This window comes from Hydra vulgaris, chromosome 12 (genome assembly GCF_038396675.1).
Source record: "Hydra vulgaris chromosome 12, alternate assembly HydraT2T_AEP".
NCBI lineage: Eukaryota > Metazoa > Cnidaria > Hydrozoa > Anthoathecata > Hydridae > Hydra > Hydra vulgaris.
The window spans coordinates 66401342-66417310 of record NC_088931.1 but is presented as its reverse complement, the minus strand read 5'-3'; positions in this window follow the sequence as shown (position 1 = coordinate 66417310).

Below are 15969 nucleotides of genomic sequence, written 5' to 3'. Positions count from 1 at the left end.
GAATGTTGTCTATAAAGCAAAATTTTTTTTATTTTCTTTTAAAAGCTCATTTTTATCATGTTTCGGTCTTGAACTTCCCTTAATTTTTATATCCCAAAGTTTGAATGTCAACCTGGTAAAGTTAAAAAAGTTTTTATAAATTCTGTTTTAAGACAACATGGATTCTGTTTCATAGACAAATGGAAAACGCCAGCTTAAAAAATGAAATTGGCGAACTACAGAAATCTGTTGAGTTCATAAATGAAAAATACGAAAACTTATTATCAGAACTGATTGAATCTAAAAAGAAAATAACTATATCATCTTTATATAATTCTAGCATTGACCTTGAGCAGAGCAATAATACGATTAAAGACAAACTAGCAGACTTAGAGGATCGCAGTCGGCGAAATAATTTAAGGTTTAGTGGTATTAAAGAAAGTGATAATAAAACTTGGCAAAAGAGCGAGATAAAAATACAAGAGTTGTTAAATTCAAAACTTGGTATTAAAAAGAGTATTGTAATTGAAGGAGTACATCGAATTGGAAAAAAAAAAAAACATGGTGAAAAATAAAAAACGGAACTATAGTTGTAAAATTTTTAAATTGTAAAGATAAACATTTAATAATGGAAAATACTCGAAGTTAAAACTCTGGACAGATCGTATATACATAAACGAGGATTATAGCGAGAGAACAACGGAAATAAGAAAGAATTTGTTTAAAGAAGCTAAAGTACTACGAACAAAATGTAAATACGCGAAATTTGTTTACAATAAATTGATAACGCGTGATTTTTTAGAATAAGAATTCTTTAATTTCTAACATTTTAGAACTTTAGAGTTCTTTTATTACTAAAATGGATTCCGTTCTAGCTAATGATTTTAAATTAACGTCATTTAATTTTTTTGAAACAAATCACTATTTTATTGCTGAAAGATCTTACCTAGATTTAAATTATTTTAGCGGAGCACGTTAAAAAATGTGCAATTACAAGCAGTTGCACTTATTTTTACCCAAATGAAATAAAATAATTTTTAGAGCGTGACCGCATAAATGTTTTGCACATTATTATAAGAAGTCTAAAAATAATTTTGAAAGTTTTTTTAAAAGTATTAAAGATACCCTGAACATTTCTAATTTAATATGTATAACCGAAATATGGTGCGATTCTGATGAAGTAAATTCTAATTCAAATATCCTCTTGCCTGGTTTTAAAATAATATTCCTTCCGCGTATGGGATCGTCCATAAAGTACCTACGCTCGGGGAGGGGGGGTGAAGAGGAGGTCTGCAAATGACGTATATGAGATGGAAGGGCAGTGGGTTGATTATAAAAGAAAGGAGACACTAAATTAAAAAAGATATTATAAAATATTAGATAAATAGGTTAAAAGCATAGGTACTTTTAGGGAAGTGACGGGTACTCAAAAAAGCGTATTGCAAAATGCGAAGGAAAGGGGGGGTGGACAAAAATAAAGTGTAGGTACTTTATGGACGACCCCTAAAGCAAAAAAGCAAGGTGGCGGTGTGCTTATATAAAAGAAAGTTTTAAATTAATTACGAGGTTTGACATGTGTATTTCTGATGACGATAAAAAGATTCTAACAATCGAAATTTTAAACAAAAAAAACTAAAAATATACATTTAAGTTGTTGCTATCGCCCACCTTCCGGCGTAATTGAATGTTTTAACAATTATTTAATTACAACAATTATGAAAAAACTGACCAAAAAACAAATTAAACTATTTAATTGAAGACTCCACGGGTAGAAACGGCAGGGTCACTTTTTGAAAATTTTGACATTTTACACTTTCCAACTTTGTAAACAATATTACTATACTTTTTATTTGAATTCAAATAAAATAAACGATTGAATGTACTTTTAAAGTTCGATGGAACTAAATCCTTTTTTTTTTATCATACAAGACATAGCTCCCCGAAAAGGCAAGCTTTTACGAACTCAAATAATATTCGCAACTTACTAATAGCAAGTTTACCGTATTTATTTTTTGAATTATCAAAACTCATACATAAGGTTTTAAATCTTTGTTTTTTAAAATTATCGCTGGTGATTTGGTTAATGTAAATAAAATAATAAAAATGGCGACACTTGGAATACCATTAGAAGTGCCAAAGAAACCCAAGAAAATAAAAAGTAAGGAAAGATTGCGTGAAAGTATAAAAAAACAAAAACTAGCATCTCATAAAACAGGACTTGAATGAAATTGTAAAAGGTTAAAATGCTTCAAAATTGTTAAAGAAGAAGATAGAAAAGTTTTATTGAGATATTTTAACTCTCTATCGAGCAAGGATGCTCAAGATTCGTATCTTGCTAGCTTAATAACTTTAAATAACGTTTTAAAAAGAAGACCACGAAACATTAATTCAAAAGGTTACAATAGCAGTTACAAATATAGAATTTTTATTACAAATCTCGAAATACTTACGAATAAGAGCTCGTTTGTTCATGTTTGCTTTTCTACATTTATTTCAATTTTTGGCATAAAGAAGGGAAAATTGGAGACCATTAAAGAAGTCTTTCGACTACAGGTAAATTTTATATTTTCATTGAATATAAAACAATTTTTTTATTGGAAGTTTTCATATATATAAAAGTTTTGCTTTTTCTCATTACAGGTCACTCGCCCCAGGATAGAAGTGGTCAACTCAAGAATCAGTATAATAATTTTACTCCTGAACTAAAAAATAAAATATGTGATCACATTTCTTCTTTCAGAGGTCGAGAGTCCCACTATTCTCAAAAAAAAACTAGACGACTATATCTTCCTCAAGAATTAAATATTACCAAGATGTACAACCTGTTTAAAATCAAATATGCGAATGATAAATTGTCATATGAATCTTATCGCAACATATTTAACACTAGTTTTAACATTTCATTTGGATACCCAAGGACTGACACGTGTTCTAAATGTGATGAGTTTAAAATTAAAATTGATGCAATAAAAATTTAACTATCTTTTAATTCAGAATGTACAAAGCTTGGACAACAACTACATGAGCTAGAAATACAGAAAGAACAGCACCACAAGGATGCAGAAACATTTTATGTTAGGAAAAGAAATGCTCGGTTTAAGGCACAAAGGGAGAACAAATTTGAGGCAATTACTTTTGATTTCCAAAAAAATCTTAACCTACCAAATCAATCAACCAACGACTTTTACTACAAACGAAAATTAGCATTTTTTTCGTTTAATATTCATGTGCTTTCAAGCAATGAGGTTTATTTGTATTGTTATGATGAAACTATAGCTAAAAAAGGGGCTTAGGAGATAACTTCCATATTATATGATTTTTTTATAAAACATTTAGACAAAGACATTCGATCTGTAGACAGAGGCGTGGTGGCCCCAAAGGTTAAGCGGGATTCCCTCATGGGCTTTTCACTTTTTCATCTAAATATGGGCCTTTTGGCAAATTTTAATTTTGTCTACATTTTAAAGAAATTCCACAAGCATTTAAAATATTTAGGTTAGCACAAATTAAATTTTTATTAATCACTTGATTTAAAGTTTTCAACTTTTAGCGCAATTATATTAGTATTTTGCATAATAAAAATGAAAACAAAGTAGATGTTTTGAGGCGTATTATGATATTTTTTTCATGAGAAAAATCATGAACCCATAAACGGTTTTTAACGATCGTAGTGTTGACAAAATAAATTTGAGAAAGTCCGCAGACCCAACAATAATAATAGCTATTATTATTGTTGGACTTAGTTTAACTTAATTTAACCACAAAACATTTTTCTTAAATAAATTAAAACGCAATACAATTACTATATAGTAATTGTATATAGTAATACTATATAGTAATTGTATTGCGTTTTAATACATTTAAGAAAAATGTTTTGGTGTTAAATTTTAAATTAAGTTTTATATAAATAAGGATCAAACTCATGTTTTGCATATTTGTAACGTTTCGAAACAGAAATAAACTTCTTTAATAATAAATAAAGTTTTTTATTCTTATACAGTATATATTATGGTATGTAAATAAAGAAATTACTCCGTAATATCTTGTTCTCAGACAGATTAAAAAAAAGGATGATTAAATGCTAAATGAAACTACATTATAAAAACTTTTATGTTTAAACTTAGTCAATAACGGCACCATTTTTAAAGCGGCATTTTAGCTGTTGTGAGTTAATGCAAAAATGTTAAAAAAAAGTTAAAACACCGAATTAAACAAAAGTATAAACTAAAAAGAATTTTCTCATAAAATAATAAGAATTTCTTATTTTTCAAGATTTTCCATATTTATTTTAGAAAAAAAATTATATAAAATTTAAAAAAATTTATATTATTATACAATAAAATATATATATCATTATATAGTTATAGAAAAATTAAAATCTTTGATTTTTAATTTTGTGTGGCGATATTCTTCAAACAATAAAATACTAATCGTATTTGCTTGCGTTAAAGTTGTGTTTTAAGAAAATCAAAACAACCATTTTTTATTTTGAAGTATTACAAACAATATTATTAATTACAAATTGTATTACCTCAACTTGTTGGTTTGTATTAATGATTTACTAGAATAAGGTCAGTTATTATATATATATATATATATATATATATATATATATATATATATATATATATATATATATATATATATATATATATATATATATATATATATATATATATATATACATACATATATATATTTTTTTGTATAGGCCTTTACATCAAGCATATATGGTAAAATCCCGCATATATAGGCCTTTTAATAAAAATTCCGCATGGGCTTTTTAGAGCCACCACGCCCCTGTCTGTAGAGCTATTTTGCGATTCATGCGCTGGCCAAAACAAAAATTATACATTAATTCGTTTTATGGATTTTCTTATTCATGAGAAAAAAAGGTTTGACTTTATTAAAGTTACATTTCCTGAACGTGGCCATTCTTATATGGAATGTGATAAAGATATGGGGTTAATTAATTGCAAAACACCCACTAGTATTCCATCAGATTGGATTGAAACATGCTCGTAAAAGACCCACTCCATTTCATGTTATAGAATTGATGCAAGAAATCGTTAAAAGTGTAACTAATTTTATGAGACCAATTTATAAGAATAAATGTCCAATTCCAACTCGTCCACTCCGTGAAATGTGTTTCAGAGGAGACTCCGGTGGCATTATATTTCATCGTGATTCATGGAATGGATTATTGTTAAAAACAAAATTAAAAAATAATAGGAAGTACACTATCAATAGTGAGATCCCTATTTTATATAATGCAAAACTTAGCATCTCCGTGGCGAAGTACAGAGACCTACAAGTATTAAAAAGATTTTCATTCAATACTCAGTTTTACGATTCTTTGTCATACAATGAGACATTTGTTGAGACGTTCCATGAAAACATTGATTCTGAAGATGAAGATTAAATAGACTTCTTATTTAATTTAAAGTTTGTTTTCAATTTGTTTTTTCTTATTGTTTCTTGGAAGATTTATAATTTAGTAATATGTTTCTTATATCAAATTTAATTTACAATAATTTATATAATTAATGATCACAAGATATTGAATATACCTTGTGACTATTAGTCAAGATATGAGAATAAAATTTATAAAAAATAATTCTCTATTGTTTGTAATTCATTAAATTTTAAAGCCCCTTTATTGTCAGGTAAGAAACTTTGCATTAAATAACTGTTTTTGCTTACAGCTTTTTTTCATCTGTATACAGTGATGGATTAAGACTTTCCGAAACCCAAGGGTGTATATATATATATATTTATATATATATATATATATATATATATATATATATATATATATATATATATATATATATATATATATATATATATGTATATATATATATATATATATATATATATATATACATTACGGATCCAGCATTTTTTGATCTTTGAGATAGCTAACTTCCAGACTTGGAGCAAACTCCAAACATTTATATATTTATACTAATGTCAAATAAGGATGCTTTGCAAAAAATTGCTATGATTGGAGGCTGGGAACAAAAAAGCCCCAAATTTTGTGCCCCCCCTGCCCCAAACGTGAGAGCACCAAGTTGATGAAGTATTTTTTTGTACTGTTCTCAACTAGACTTATATTCATCCATAAATTTTAAGTTTCATAGTATCATCTTTCAGCGTTTAAAAATAATGACCATATAAAATTTATAACCCCCTCAAATTGAGGGGGGTTTAAACTTTATATGGTCATAATTTTTGAAAGCTAAAATATTTTACTATGAAATTTAAAATTAAGAACAGTACAAAAAATACTTCATCAACTTGGTGCTCTCACGTTTGGGGCAGGAGGGGCACAAAATTTGGGGCTTTTTTGTTCCCAGCCTCCAATCATCGCAATTTTTTGCAAGGCATCCTTATTTGACATAAGTATAAACATATAAATGTTTGGAGTTTGCTCCGTGTCTGGAAGTTAGCTATCTCAAAGACCAAAAAAAGCTGGATCCGGCTCTGTATATATATATATAATATCAGGCCTTGTTAAGAAGCGTAACGCAGCTCGCATTTTGCCTGCGAAAAGGCGATTTGCCTACGAAAAGGCGATTTGCCTACGCAAATAAACTCTGAAAGATATAAGATTTTGCGCAAAACTTATATCTTTTAGAATATTTAAATTATCTTTTAATTGTCGTTAATGTGACGTTTATTCGGAAGAAATAAAGTCGTAAGTAAAAGCATTTAACCGCAATTGTAAACTAATAGGTTTTTTGTTAAAGAAACAGTTTGTTTCATAATTTTTTTTGTTGTTGTTAAAAATTAGTTAAAAAAAATAAAGTGTTTTAAGTTTTATCTTAAGGAATTAAGTATATAAATTCCTTTTAAATATAAACATTATTTTTAGTCATAATACATAATAGTTTAAAAAATGCACGATTTATTTTGATGTAAATATTTTATTAATCAGATATTTTGTTTATTGTTAATTCATTAACGTAAAGTTTTAATGACGTTCGTTTAATTTATGAAAATAAATTACGATCTCGAATATGTTATCGGTAACTGATAAATAACAAAAAATAAAACTCTTTATTGTTTAAAGACATATTTGAAATAAAATAATAAAAATGATTTTTTAAATAAGAACTTTATTTGTAACTTTTGTTATAGTGAGAAAAAAACAAACTGTTTGTATGATTTTTAACGCGTTAATAAAATAACTTTAATTACAATGCGGGAGGAGGCTGAATAAGTGCGAATTTCATAACTGCGAATCTGCATAAGTGCGAAGCAGCTGCAAAGGCTGGCATAAGTGCGAACTGGCACAAGCGCGAACTCGCATAAGTGCGCCAAAAGAATTTGCAAACATTGGCATAAGTGCGAACTGGCATAAGTGCGAACTGGCATATGTGCGAATCAATTGCAAAAACTGGCATAAGTGCGAACTGGCACAAGCGCGAACTGGCATAAGTGCGCCGAAAGAATTTGCAAACATTGGCATAAGTGCGAATTGGCATAAGTGCGAACTGGCATAAGTGCGAATTGGCATAAGTGCGAACTTGCCAATTCGCCACTTATGCCAATTTGCACTTATGCCAATGTTTTCAAATTCTTTCGGCGCACTTATGCTAATTCGCGCTTGTGCCAGTTCGCACTTATGCCAGTTTTTGCAATTGTTTCGCATTTATGCCAGTTCGCACTTATGCCAGTTCGCACTTATGCCAGTTTTTGCAATTGATTCGCACATATGCCAGTTCGCACTTATGCCAGTTCGCACTTATGCCAATGTTTGCAAATTCTTTTGGCGCACTTATGCCAGTTCGCGCTTGTGCTAGTTCGCACTTATGCCAGTTTTTGCAAGTGATTCGCACTTATGCCAGTTCGCGCTTGTGCCAGTTCGCACTTATGCCAGTTTGCACTTATGCCAGTCGCACTAATGCAGATTTGCAGTTATGAAATTCGCACTTATTCAGTCGCCCCCAATGCGGTACTTGAAAAGACGCAAGTGACGCAATATAACTTCTAACGATGGAACATATATTTGCTGAGTTGAGTTACTTAAAAATGCGTTACGCGTTTCCGCTACGCAGCGAAACCTCGTAACAAGGCCTGTATATATATATATATATATATATATATATATATATATATATATATATATATATATATATATATATATATATATATATATATATATATATATATATATATATATATATATATATATATATATATATTAGAGGCCTTTTTTATGTTCCAGTGCCTATAAGTGACTTCAAAAAAAAAGGCCCTCTATATTATATATATGGGACCTCTAAATTTGCGGGACCCAAGGCTTTAGCCCCCTAGCACCCCTTAATCTAACGCTGTCTGTATAGGTTAAGTTATATAGGTATTTGTTTAACCTTAGAATGAATAACAAATTGAGCTTTGTCATAAACACTAAAAAATATTTTTAGTTTGATTCCAAAGACTATTACATTGTCAATATAAGGTCACAATGAGGAGTATATTTGGTAAAAATAGCTTCAGCCTAATTTTATTTATAAGCTAATATAAAATAATTGATTTTTTAGCTTTGTAATATATCTAAAAACAAAAAAAATAATAAAACGCATTTTACCGGGGAAAAAACGGCAGAGTCCATAAAAAACCTCGTTTAAAAAAGAAAGTCTGTGAAATAAATTACTATTTTCAAATTAAAAATAGAACTTAAATTGCATAAAAAATTAGTTACTTTTGCAATACATCTAAAAAATCTTTTCCCTAAAAATAAAAAAGTTATAAAAGTTTAAAAGTTTAAAAATGATTTATCGCAAAACGAAAAAATGTGACCCTGCCGTTTCGTCCCGTGGAGTCTTCAATTGGTAATTTCAACTTAAATTGCATTGAGTATCTCATCAAGTACACCGTAAAAAAATTTTTATAACAATTTATTTAAAAATGGAATGTTTCCATTAATAGATAAACCAAATAGAATCACCAAAAAAACAGCTTCGCTATTGGGTAACATCATAAATAACGATATTTTTAATGAATCCCTAAAAAGGGGTATAATTAAAAGTGACATTTCCGATCCTATTTTTTTCTCAATAAATTGAGAACCAAATGAAATACCAATTGGCAAACAAATCTTTTTTAAACGCATCTACAACGAAGCAAATTTATCATCGCTTTGGTAGCAACTGTCATTGCTTTATTGGAAAAATATAAACACTTCATCTGACATTAACTTAGCTTACAATCAATTCCTAAAATCTTTTTATGAAATATATGATGCTAACTTTCCAAAACATAAAATAAATCTATAACCGAAAAATGTAAAATCGCCATGAATTACGAACAGTCTAAGAAAACCTTCAAAAGTCAAACAAAAATTATACATTAAATATTTAAAAGCTAAGACAATTGAAAGTGAAACCATCTACAAGAATTATGCGAAAGTTTTTGAAAGACATTAATTTTAATGCCATTTTTTAAAGTGCACGATTTGGATTTAGTGCTACCAGTAATTTCAAAAACTTTCAAAGTTTTTGAAATTACTGGTAACACTAAATCCAAATCATGCACTTTAAAAAATGGCATTAAAATTAATGATGAAATCATATATGATTCTCATGAAATAGCAATCAAACGAAACATTTTTTTTGCCTCTGTTGTATCTAATTTAGCAAAAAAAGTTCCAAGTATTAAAAAAAAATTGATATCTTGTCCATAGCAATAACTAATCTTGATTCTTTTGAATTATCACTTGAGGATTTTGAAACTGCTTTTAGTATGCTAAAACCAAACAAAACAAGTGGTTTTGATGATATAAATAGCAAAATAATTAAAAATTTAAACAGAGTTATTAAAGACATTCTTTTTAAGATTTTTTCATCTTCAATAAGACTAGGAGTTTTTCCTGATCAATTTAAAATAGCAAAAGTTACAAATCTAACAAATGTTTATAACAATCGCACTATACCTGTTCTTCCAGTTTTTTCGAAAATTCTAGAAAGAATTATGTATAACAGAATTTACATACCTCTTACTGAAAATCATTTGTTATATAACCATCACTTATGGATTTAAAAAAACAACTCTACAGAACACGCGATTCTCCAGTTAACACGTAGTATCACTGAATCGTTTGAAAAATCTGAGTATACCTTAGGCATCTTCATTGACTTATCCAAAGCCTTTGATACAATAGATCATGAAATTCTCTTTAAAAAACTCAAACATTACGGAATAACTGAAAATATTTTTAAATGGTTAAAAAGTTATTTAAATAATTGCAAACAATTTGTATCCGTTGGCGCTCCTTCACCGATCAATTTGCTTAAGATTATATGTGGTGTTCCACAAGGATCGATTCTCGGACCTCTTCTTTTTCTCATACATATTAAAAATCTTCATAAAGTATCCAGATTAAAGACAATGATGTTTGCCGATAATACAAACTTATTTTTAGCACATAATAACATCCCTACACTGTTTCAACTTATGAATCTAGAATTAAACAAGATTTCTTATTGGTTTAAAAAAACTATGCATTAAAAAAACTTATTGGATTTTCATCTATCCACTTTCTAAAAAAATTAATTCCTAACAAAAAACCATCCTTTTTCATTGATAATGTCAAAGTAAACAGATTAAATGTTACAAAATTTTAAGGTGTTTATGTTGATGGTAACCTTACTTGGAAAATTCGTATGGAAAATTTATGCAACAAAACTTCAAAAAGTATAGGAATTTTATATAACGTAAGAAGCTTTTTGAATCAGAAAATTCTAACTCAATTATATATTTATCTTTTATTCACAGCCATATTAACTATGAAAATATTGCATGGGCTAGTACCAACAAAAGCAAACTTGAACCTCTTCATCGTCATCAGAAGCACATAGCACGTTTAATAAATTTTAGTGAACGTTTTATCCATGCAAAACCTGTGTCAAGAAGAATGAATGCACCAAATATATATCAACTATATCATATCAAATATATCATATCAAATCAGTTTATAATGTACTATGTTTTATGTTTTTATGCAAAATGAATTCTTCCCCCGTTTCTTTTCATAATTTGTGTTTGTCAAAAATAAAAATAAATACATTCTATGCAATAATTTTATTAAGCAGCCATATTTTCAAACAAATTATAGTAAGTTTTGCATTGCTTTTCGCAGACCATTTTTATGGAACAAAATAGTTTTAAAAAACTTAAGGAATTAATTTTTACAATTTATGATTTGATAAAATATTTTTAATTATATATATATCTATATATAATAATATATATATATATATATATATATATATATATATATTATATATATATATATATATATATATATATATATATATATATATATATATATATATATATATATATATATATATATATACAATATCGGACAAAACGAGTGCAACCAAATAATGCTAATTTAGTTTCTTTATATAAAAGTGCTACATTTTTTCAATTTAGAGAAATAACTATGTAGCTGTTTAGAGACAAAGTTCTTCAAATTTTATTCATCACAAAGTTCATTATTTGTACACGAAAATTAATAAATTAATCGAAAGTAAAAAAAAGTTGATTTCCTTCTGGACAAAACAAGTGCAACTCGACAAAATGTTGACCAAGCTGTATTTCGCTATCAATATTTCGTGGCATAGATTCTATCAGTATCTTCGAGGCATAGATTCTATCAGGTGATCAATGAAACTTTGTGAAATCCCTGCCCAGGCCTTTTGGATTTGTTCAAACAGTTGATCCTTATTACCAACACGTTCACGATTAATTCTGCGGTTGACGATCTCCCACAGGTTCTCGATAGGGTTGAGATCCGGAGATTGAGGCGGCCAATCCATCACCGATAGGTGGTTGACTTGAAATCACTGCTTGACTACTTTTGCAGTGTGTTTTGGATCGTTGTCATGCTGAAAAACCCATTTTATTGGCAAATTCCATTCAGCATGAGGTAACATAACATCTTTCAGGATATTTTTATACATGAAACGGTCCATTGTTCCATCGTTTTGATGTATTGGACCTAGACCGTTAGCAGAAAAACACCCCCAGACCATTACATTGTCTCCACCATGCTTCATGGTCTTATAGCAGTATTGTAAATCGAGGCGTTTTCCGGCCGGTCAACGTACACGGCAAATGCCATCGCTCACAATGATGTTGAACTTCAATTCATCACTGAACAGGACAGTTCGCCATTTCTGCACATTCCAGTCAATATGAGATGTAGCAAACAGGAGTCTTTTCTTCTGGTTTTTTAGTGAAATCAGCGGTTTCTTTGCAGGGCGTCGAGAAAACAATCCGGCTTCAACAGCACGTCGTCTGATTGTTCGGTCCGATACAGGCAGCTCTAATTGCTTTTGTATATCGACTGATGATATTCAGGGATCCTTCTTGACGGATCTGATGATCATAGAATCCTCTATAGAAGTGGTGGAACGCGGTCTTCCACCTTTGTTATCTGCTGCCAACTTCCCCGTAGAACGATATTTGGAACATAGTCTTGATACGGTCCATTTTTTCACGCGATGTTTATCACAAATACTTTTTTGTGACACTCCACTTACGTAATTGCCAATAATTTTCTTTCTTAGTTCCAATCCAAGACTGTCGGGAGCCATTTTTGCACTTGGAGTCATAAAAATAATAAAAATAAATAATCACGCTTCTCAAGGCTTACCGTGTTACATTTACCTTGTGATGATACAATAATGCTCTGTGAAACACAACATCTTGGTTGGATGTGGACTGTATTGATGTAATGAAACACTTGTTGTATTTTACTACTTGTATTGATGTTCTTCGATAAAACACTTTGATAAAACTCACTTCGATAAACTGTCTTGATAATACTGACTGATTGACTTCCATATACTGACTGAATTGCATGCCGATATACATGTCTCTAATATAGTAAAATGAACCTGTGTGAACCTGTTCTGGAAGATTCTAGATGCTTCTTTTCGATGCTTCTGGAAGCTTCTGGATGCTTCTGAATGTTTCTGGATACTTCTGGATGCTACAGGATGTTTCCAGATGCTTTTTCTGGAAACTTCTGGAAGCTTCTGCATGCTTCTGGAAACTTCTGGATACTTCCTTTAATTATTAAAAAACTTCCGTGATGTTGACACGGACCAGACTTAAGAAAATGTAACAAACCAAAAAAGTTGCACTTCTTTTTTCCGCTGCAAAATGGCACTTGTCAACAAAATTCTGCCTGTCTGCTGTCACCTGTCAGCTGATTGCTCATGTCATGGCATGCTATGACTCCAGATTCCTGAACTGTTTGCTGTGGTAGTATAGTTCGTTTCGTTTTTAAGACATGTAAAATTAAGAACACTTTTTAGCATTGTTCGATGTTGGTTGCAAATGTTTTGTCCAATACTGTATATATATATATATATATATATATATATATATATATATATATATATATATATATATATATATATATATATATATATATATATATATATATATATATATATATATTTGTATATCTCCTTTTTACCTTCTATTAATCAAAATACTTTTAAAAATTCATATATATACTAAGACTTTTATGCAATTTTTTTTTCTTTTTTTTTTGTAGATATATTGTATATACATCAGATTTAAATAATTTAAACGAACTCTTTTGTAAAGGAAATTTTTTTTTATTGACATTTACTTTTTGTTCTTATCTTGTAATCTTGTAAACTTTATATTTTATAAAGACATGTTTAAAATGTAATAAAGAATAAAAAAATAAAAAATTCTAATACATTAAAGTATTCATGTTCAAATTTTAAAACAGTTTTGACAACTTTTGAGTTAGTTATATTAGATGAAGTTTCGATAATAGTATTTTATATTATAGTTAGATACATTATATTAGTTTTTTATATTGTCAAAACTGACAATATAAAAAACTAATATAATGTATCTAGTTTTTTATATTGTCAGTTTTGACAATATAATATCCGTACATTGTCATTGTACATGTACACAGTTATTATTATTATTTTTAAAATATTATTAAGTTAGATACATTACATTAGTTTTTGGGTAAAATAACACTAATTATGAGCATAATTAATGACATCATCACTAAAAAAATTTTTTAGGGTACTTTTTTATTTATTTTTGTTCATTAATAGAAAAGAGCTAAAGTCTACTGATAGTTTTCAATTTTTTGTTAAAAAAGTTGTCTTTACCCTGGTACCACTTTGAATTAGGCAGGACAACAGATTAAGATTTAGAAAAAAAGAACTTGGGTTTTACCGGACAGGTTTTAGCAAATATTTAGTCTGACCTAAAAATTGACCGTTATCCAACCGTTGTAGAGTATATTAATCCAGAGCAATCAGAGCTTGAGTCAAGAAACCTTTTATAATTAGATCAACTTTTGATCGTCTATGATCTTCGTTTTACGTAAGAGCCGTATTGTAAAACGAGTTCAATTTATTAATTATTAATTCAAATTATAATAGCATTATTATACAAATATGCAATAAACACAAAGAAGAGATCGTATATCACAGCTGGTAGTGGAAGAGTTGCTCGAGCCCGTTGTTATTTAATAGGTTACTCCAAGAGAACAAGGCTGCGATAGACACGCTATTTATACAAATTCCCATAGGGGACATTAACAGTTTTATACAATCAGCCAATCCAAACGATTTACGTTGATGACAATTTGATTAGCGCAACACTTCGTACGAGTCAACATTTTACTCAAATTGTCATGCGAAAACCGTTTTTGTTGACGGACTATAAGAAGCTCTTTCTTTACTCTAATTAGAGCACGATTTCTACAGCCACCTGTCCCGGTCAGCCGTGGAGAGATGATCTTAAAGCAGTAGATGTTTCAGAAGACGCTAAAGAGTTGTTTCCATCATTCCTGTTTACGCTTTTTGCGTAAAACATTAAAGTATTCTTCCTCGACCTGCCAAAAGACTTCCAATTCTTCCGTACGATGCGTTTTGTCAATCAATTCAGTCTAGCCTAGCTGTTAGAATCTGTAAAAAGGGCAATATCTACTGTGCCTCTCAAGCTATGCTGAAAAAGCACGTTTATATACATTCTTCCGCTTTAACACTCCCTCCACTGCCAAGCGTCAGAATTTATGGCAGCTGTCGTCCAGCAGTTTGGCTAGATGAAAATGAAGTTGACGCAACGGATCTGATTATACCTCAAGAGGACAATAACCTTTTAGTTCGCGGAGAGCATTCACTACTCATCGTTTCAATTAAAGATCACTACAATCCATGGAAAGATGAGTGAGTGAATTTATATAATAAATATAGAATAAAATTTGCTCAGTTTGTTTATTATTTGATAAGATATCAATTGTTGTATAATATAATTTGCCAAGTTCTACTACTATATAAATGTATAATTATATACTACTATGTAAAATGTATAATAGTTTACGCATATTTTTAATGTTATTTTAGGAGGGAGGGATGCAAAAACTGACATCTTATCTTAATATATATAAAGGGCAATGTGTGTGTGTTTGTTTGTTCTCTATGAAATCCAAACCGCCGGACCGATCTCGATGAAATTTGGCATGGGGGTAGTCCTCGAGGGGGAGAAGGTTCTTAGCTGGGTTCTGACCCCGTACCCAGGGTCAAGGGGCCCCCTGACCCCGGGGTCAGGGGGGGGGGCATTTTTGTGTACAGATATCAGGTAAGCCAGTTTAAATATTGGCCCGGGCAACGCCAGGTAACTCCAGCTAGGTATATTTAAAGGGCAATGTGTGTTTGCTTGTTTGTTCTCTATAGAAATCCAAACCGCCGGACCGATCTCGATGAAGTTTGGCATGGGGGTAGTCCTCGAGGGGGAGAAGGTTCTTAGCTGGGTTTTGACCCCGTACCCCGACCCCCGGGGTTAGGGGGCCTAAAAAATGGTCCCCCCTGACCCCGGGGTCAGGGGGGCCCATTTTTGTGTACAGATATCAGGTAAGCCAGTTTAAATAATGGCCCGGGCAACGCCGGGTAACTCCAGCTAGTCATA